The following is a 6,000-nucleotide window of genomic DNA, read 5'->3' on the forward strand; positions in this document are numbered from 1 at the left end:
CTGCAAATTCAGCTCACAAGGCATTCCTTATCAAATATTTATCCTCATTTTGGATTCAGAGCTGTATCTGTGAAGAGGAGTCTGCGAGTGTGTGTACGAACATGTGCCATCCAGATTTTTGTGCGTCTGTGCGTGTATGTGTGTTCACTCTTATCCATCCATCGAGCTCTTGGCTAGGCTGTATTTTGTCAGATTAAAGAGGGTCTGATGCTGAGTGTTAAGCAGCCCCCTGTCTGGTTTGGTTTCAGTGTCTATCACAATAGTAGCCATGGGAATATCGCACTCTGCTCTGCCCTCAGGTTAGAGGCATGCTGCTACTTTGCTTAATTCACTCGCTCTCTGCTCTGTCTTGGGTCTATTTATCACACTCTCTTCCTGGCAAACCAGTGCATCTCTTTCAGTTTTGTTTCTTTTTGACAAAATACTGTGCAGTAATGTAGATATCAGCTCAGATCTCCAACAGCAGAGCTAAAAATACGCAGATAGCCTTGTATAATCTTTTGTAGCTTTGGTCTCGTGCAGATTTATACATTTATTTCTTTAATGTAGACGTTATAGTCAAATTAAGGAAAAGGTGAACGCTACAGGGTGTAGCCAGGTTATGATGTAAACTTATGGAGAGCTCCACAAAACCCATGGTGAGGCCAGTAATGCCAAATAAACATCTCAGTTAAATCCTTATCTGAAAATAAGGATTCTTGCTGGTTACATAGTGGAGGAGATGCTACAGATACTACTGTAAGAAGATAATGCCAGTGCAGTTAGAGGTAAATGTACAGTAGGCTGCACACCTGTTTAGTTTTCACTAATTTGTATAAGCTAAACTCAAACATTTCAGTCTTACTGCTAATGCTGTAACATAATAGATTTCTGTTTAACAGAAAAAGTAATGTTAGTCAGCTCTGCATTGAAGTAACTGTAAAGTTATCATGTCTGCCTCCTTGCTCCTAAATCATGAGGAAAAGTGGTTTTAGAGATGCGGCACTGAAATGGTGACACATGTGCAACAATCATTAATCAGCCTTTTTGTTGGAGACTGCAGGAGTTATTCAAACACCAGCATCAGGCTCGCTAGTGGCAGTCACAGGTAAGCTGCCCTCAAGGACAGTTGCTGTTTTTTTTTAATCATAATAAAATCACAATATAAAAGCACTGCCTTGCTACATACATACAGAGATGATTATATGACACGGTGGTTAGCACTGCTGCCTCACAGCAAGAAGGTCCTGAGTTCAATTCCACCATCAGGCCCGGGTCTTTCTGTGTGGAGTTTGCATGTTCTCCCCGTGTTCGTGTGGGTTCTCTCCAGGTACTCCGGCTTCCTGCCACAGTCCAAAGACATGCAGTTAGTGGGGACAGGTTAATTGGAGACTCTAACTTGCCCATAGGTGTGAATGTGAGTGCGAATGGTTGGCTGACAGACTGGTGACCTGTCTAGGGTGTACCCTGCCTCTCGCCCTAAGACAACTGGGATAGGCTCCAGCCATCCTGGAGAAGGATATGTGGAAGTGAATGGATAGATGATTATATGAAAATGACATCACAACCAAAAAGGGAGTACAGTGCAAACAATTTATCATTCATACTGATAGGTCCAGAACAACACAGACATTGTAAAACATTCACGTCAAAACGAAGACCATCCATCTTCTATCCATTTGCTTAACCACTAGTCCATCTTTGGGTCACAAGCACTTGGAGCCTATCCCAGCTTTCACAGGGCTAAAGGTAGGGCAAGCCCCGTGCAGCTTGCCAGTCTATGATATAGCCACATGCTTTCAAATTCTCACCTTACCATGTGATTGCTGCAACAGAAATTGAGACTCATCACAACAGACAACATTTTTCCAATCTTGTGTTGTGCAAACTGTAGTCTTATTTTTTGTTGCTAACTGACAGCAGTGGAACTTGGTGTGATCTGCTGCTGCGGGAGTTTATCTGCTTCCAGGATTGATGTGTTGTGTGAGATTCTCGTCAGCATATCTTGGTTGTAAGGAGTGTTTTTTTAAGTTATGGTTGTCTTCCTATCAGCTCAAAGCAAACTGACCTGTTTTATATACAGTATATCATTTATTTGCCAAACACAATAAAGGCCTTGCTCTTCAATTTTCAGGATACTTTTCTTTATATCCAGTTCCTGTGGGATGACTGTAGACATTCCTGTTTGCTTCAGTCACCAAAACTCTGTACTGGACATTGATGTAGATGTAGGTATAGTAAGCAGCATGTCTGTGTCATTGCATAACGCCTGAATGTCCCAAATGACCCAACCACTGTAGCCTCCTCTAGGCTGCATCATACTGCCTCTGTGATCTCTCCCCAAGAGTCCAGAGGCTTTTTCATGCCTTTGTAGTCTCAGCATAATGAATCCCACAAGTGGGGATAATAGATACACTTGTGTATAGACTAACCTTGAAGGTATCCATGGTGTTAAACTGATTGTATGTGTAAAAAACTAAGGAAGTAATCATTAAAAAAAAAAAAATCTGTAAAAAAACAAGAAGGTACCCACTTTTCCCTCTGTGTATCTGGCCAGTCTGTGTGAGAAGTGCAGCAAGTGTGTCAGACTGTTGTTGGAAGCTGACAGTGGGCAAAAAGGGTCTCTGACAACCCCACATTTTGTTTGGAGCTTACTAACCCCTGAAGGTTTTTGGTTTTGAAAAACAGGGGTAAATGCACTGAGCAAAAGTTCTTCAGTGTGACCCAGTGTTGACACCTGGATGATTTATGTCCAATATCAATATCTCTTGCCACAGCAGGAAGTAAAAGTAGGAATCCTTTCTTTATGGGAAATAAAGGTTGATTTATATCTATTAAGGGCTACATTGTAACAATTGTAGGCTTCAGAACTGAAGGCATCTCCTACAAAATGGAACTGCACAACACCAAAGAAACGATGGGACCATTTGTTGGCTTTAAGGTCTCCTGAATATAGAGGTTACTGGCAACAGTCACTGCAACACTTCAATCAAATATTAATTTTTTAAAAATCCAGTGTGATCATGGAAGACATGCAATGTCATGTGCTTTCTTTTAAATGGGTTTAAACCTCATTAATGACATTAATAAAACTTAATTGTTTGCCTTTGTATCCACAACCTTCTCTAATGAAGATTAGGTGTTAAAAAATACTTGTTTATATATTAATATCTCTGACCACAAAGCCCATAAAGTAGCATGAAGATGAAATTGTATTAATTAAAAAGGGTATATTTTTTGTTATCCTCAAGTAAAGAAGAGTTTGACTAAATCAAGAGGGAAATAGCTAATCTCAGCTAAATGCCTGCTAGTTGTACATATGCCGATTATATCAATATCAGTCGTTACAGCAAGTCCCTGCAAAAACTTTATAAACTGATATTTTTAGGGGAAAACCCCTGACATTAAGGATTCAAAACTGTAGCAATCCAATATAGTCTGTGGATTTGCTGAGTCATCCAATTTCAAACTACTTGCTCTCGAAAGCTCTCATGGCTGCATGGGATGCCTTTTGATAGGACGTGCTCATCAATCACATCAGTGATTGGGTGTAATATACTCTTAACCACGTATTGTATCCCACTCTCTCTTATACACAGTTGCATCTTGATTTCACATTTCTTCTCCGCCTACATTGCTCTTCCTTCTTCATTCCCTGGAGTTTTCCCACACACCTTCAGATTCACACACATGCACACATTTTCTCTCCTCTGCCTCCTGCTTTTCTCACCTATACTCCCCTTTCCACTGTCTGGAGAAACCTTCACAAGCTTCCACCCTCTTCCTTTCTATCAGTCTCTCTGTTGCTTTCAGCCTCATTTTTTAAATATTACCTACCTCCTTTTGTCTGTCCTTGATTTGTAATAAGAATTCAGTGGAAGTACCATCTGATTCAGTCTCACACCCCCAGTCCCCAGCCCCCAACACGCACTAGCACCCAGCACCCCTTCCTCTCATTCCAGTCTGTCATTGTATCCTAGCAACCTAACTTTAGTAGTAGTAGTAACATCAGTCTGGCATCTCCCATCATGGATATTTTGCACTTTGCATTTGAATTTGTGCAGATTAATAATAATAATATATAATAATAATATTAGTAATAATAGGAATAAATAAATAAATAAATAATCCAGTTCGTTCAAGCAGTAAGAAAGTTATATGATTTGAATTCAAGTTTTTATTACAGCATCTTTTAAATATTTAATGATGAACACATCATCCACGATGTATGATACACAGCTTTGATTCAGGCATATTCCATTCAAGTTTTGCCATTTTTTTCTCAGCAAATTGTAACGCCTCAACCAGGCTGAACATTGTATTATTTAAACACTGGAATTAAGCGTCATCAGAATTAGAACACATAATCCCTCCTCCAGCTTTACACAAAATAAGATCTGTGGATTCTGGGAAAATTTTTTTGAGCTTTAATTACCAGAAATGGCCTCCGACTGAGACAAGCAGTAATTCAGGGTATGCTTAGTGGGTGTGTGAAGATGCATCACTCTCACATCATCATGCTTTTCATGTGTTTAGAATTATTTTAGCATGATGTGTAAGGCATCTTGGGAACCTTGAAAGGTGCTCAATAAATCAAATACACTTGGCAACACAAAAAAATGAAAAGAAAACCCTGATGACTACTAAAATAAAGGCACACTTTTTCCCTAGAATCCCAAAGTCAAAGCTTAAACAACTCCTTAACTGTTCAAAGAAAACAAGGAGCAGAAAGTTGCAGGCTAAAGGAAAGCAGGCTGACAGGTCAGTATTAAATATCAGCATTCAAGTTCACATTTGGATGGATACATTTTAAATGCATTACTACATTTTATGTTATTACAAGGACAAAAACACAATATTTCATGCTTACCTTTGAAAATATAGGGCTTTCACCCTCAAAATAATATAATCTCTTTCTCCATACACTAAATCATTGTTTAGTGTCAAACACCTTATTTCTGTGACCTCAAATATCTTCTGTCTCACTGCTTGTATTCATCCTAGAGAGGGCAAAGCTGCATAAACAATTAAAGTATTTTACTAATACAGAGAACCTTTAAGAGCAGTGTGTGTATTTATATGCAATTTAAGATGGTAAATCTCAGTCTGTTATAAATTATACATGCCTTTTCCTGAGTGCCGCATCCTACAAAATTCTAATTCTGACCTAACTGTAGCTTTTCTCAAAAAGAAGGCTACTTAGGTTATACCACTAACCTTAAAGGGAATATTTTTTCCTAAATAAATGTCAACATCACTGTCTAGCTATCACAGCTCCAGAAGTCTGTGCTATGAAGCAGAAAGACATCCTTTCCAGGTAACTTTTGAGTCAACTCAAATTCAGATTCTGTTCATCTGGAGGTCCAGCTCTGTACACTGACCCATTGAGGAAAAATCAAAAATTGCTCCTCCGCCCAGATGAACAAAATCAACCTTTTGGGATGAAGGTAATATCACAATGGTAACGCATACTGTGAACATAACCTACTTTGCAACACCTTATGTTTCAGAAGAAGAATGGCTATAGCTCAGGAAGTAGAGCAGGTCAACTACCTAATCGAAAGGTTGGTAGTCTGATACCTGGCTGCATGCCAAATACCCTTGGGCAAGACACTAACCCCAAGCTGCTTTCCAATGCTTCTATTGGAGTGTGAATGTTAGTTAGCAAGCACACTAGGAGCATACTTCAACAGACATGTACAGAGGTGATAAGGAAGTGTTGGGTCGGTATAATGTTAAGGAGAGAAATGGTAAGGAGGCAGTTGGTAGTGGATTTTGCAAAAAGGATGGAAATGGCTGCGATGAACACTCACTTCAAGAAAAGGGAGTGTACATAGGGTGACATATGAAAATGGAGAAAAGGTTCACCAGTCAGGCTATGTCTCTTGCAGAGGGTGCAATCTGAAAGAGATAGGAAACTGCAAGGTGGTGTCAGGGGAGAATGTAGTTAGACAGCATCAAATGTTAGTCTGCAGAATAACTTTAGAAATCTGCAATAGGAAGCAAGTGAAAGCAGAGGCA

Source organism: Oreochromis niloticus, linkage group LG4 (genome assembly GCF_001858045.2).
Source record: "Oreochromis niloticus isolate F11D_XX linkage group LG4, O_niloticus_UMD_NMBU, whole genome shotgun sequence".
Classification (NCBI taxonomy): domain Eukaryota; kingdom Metazoa; phylum Chordata; class Actinopteri; order Cichliformes; family Cichlidae; genus Oreochromis; species Oreochromis niloticus.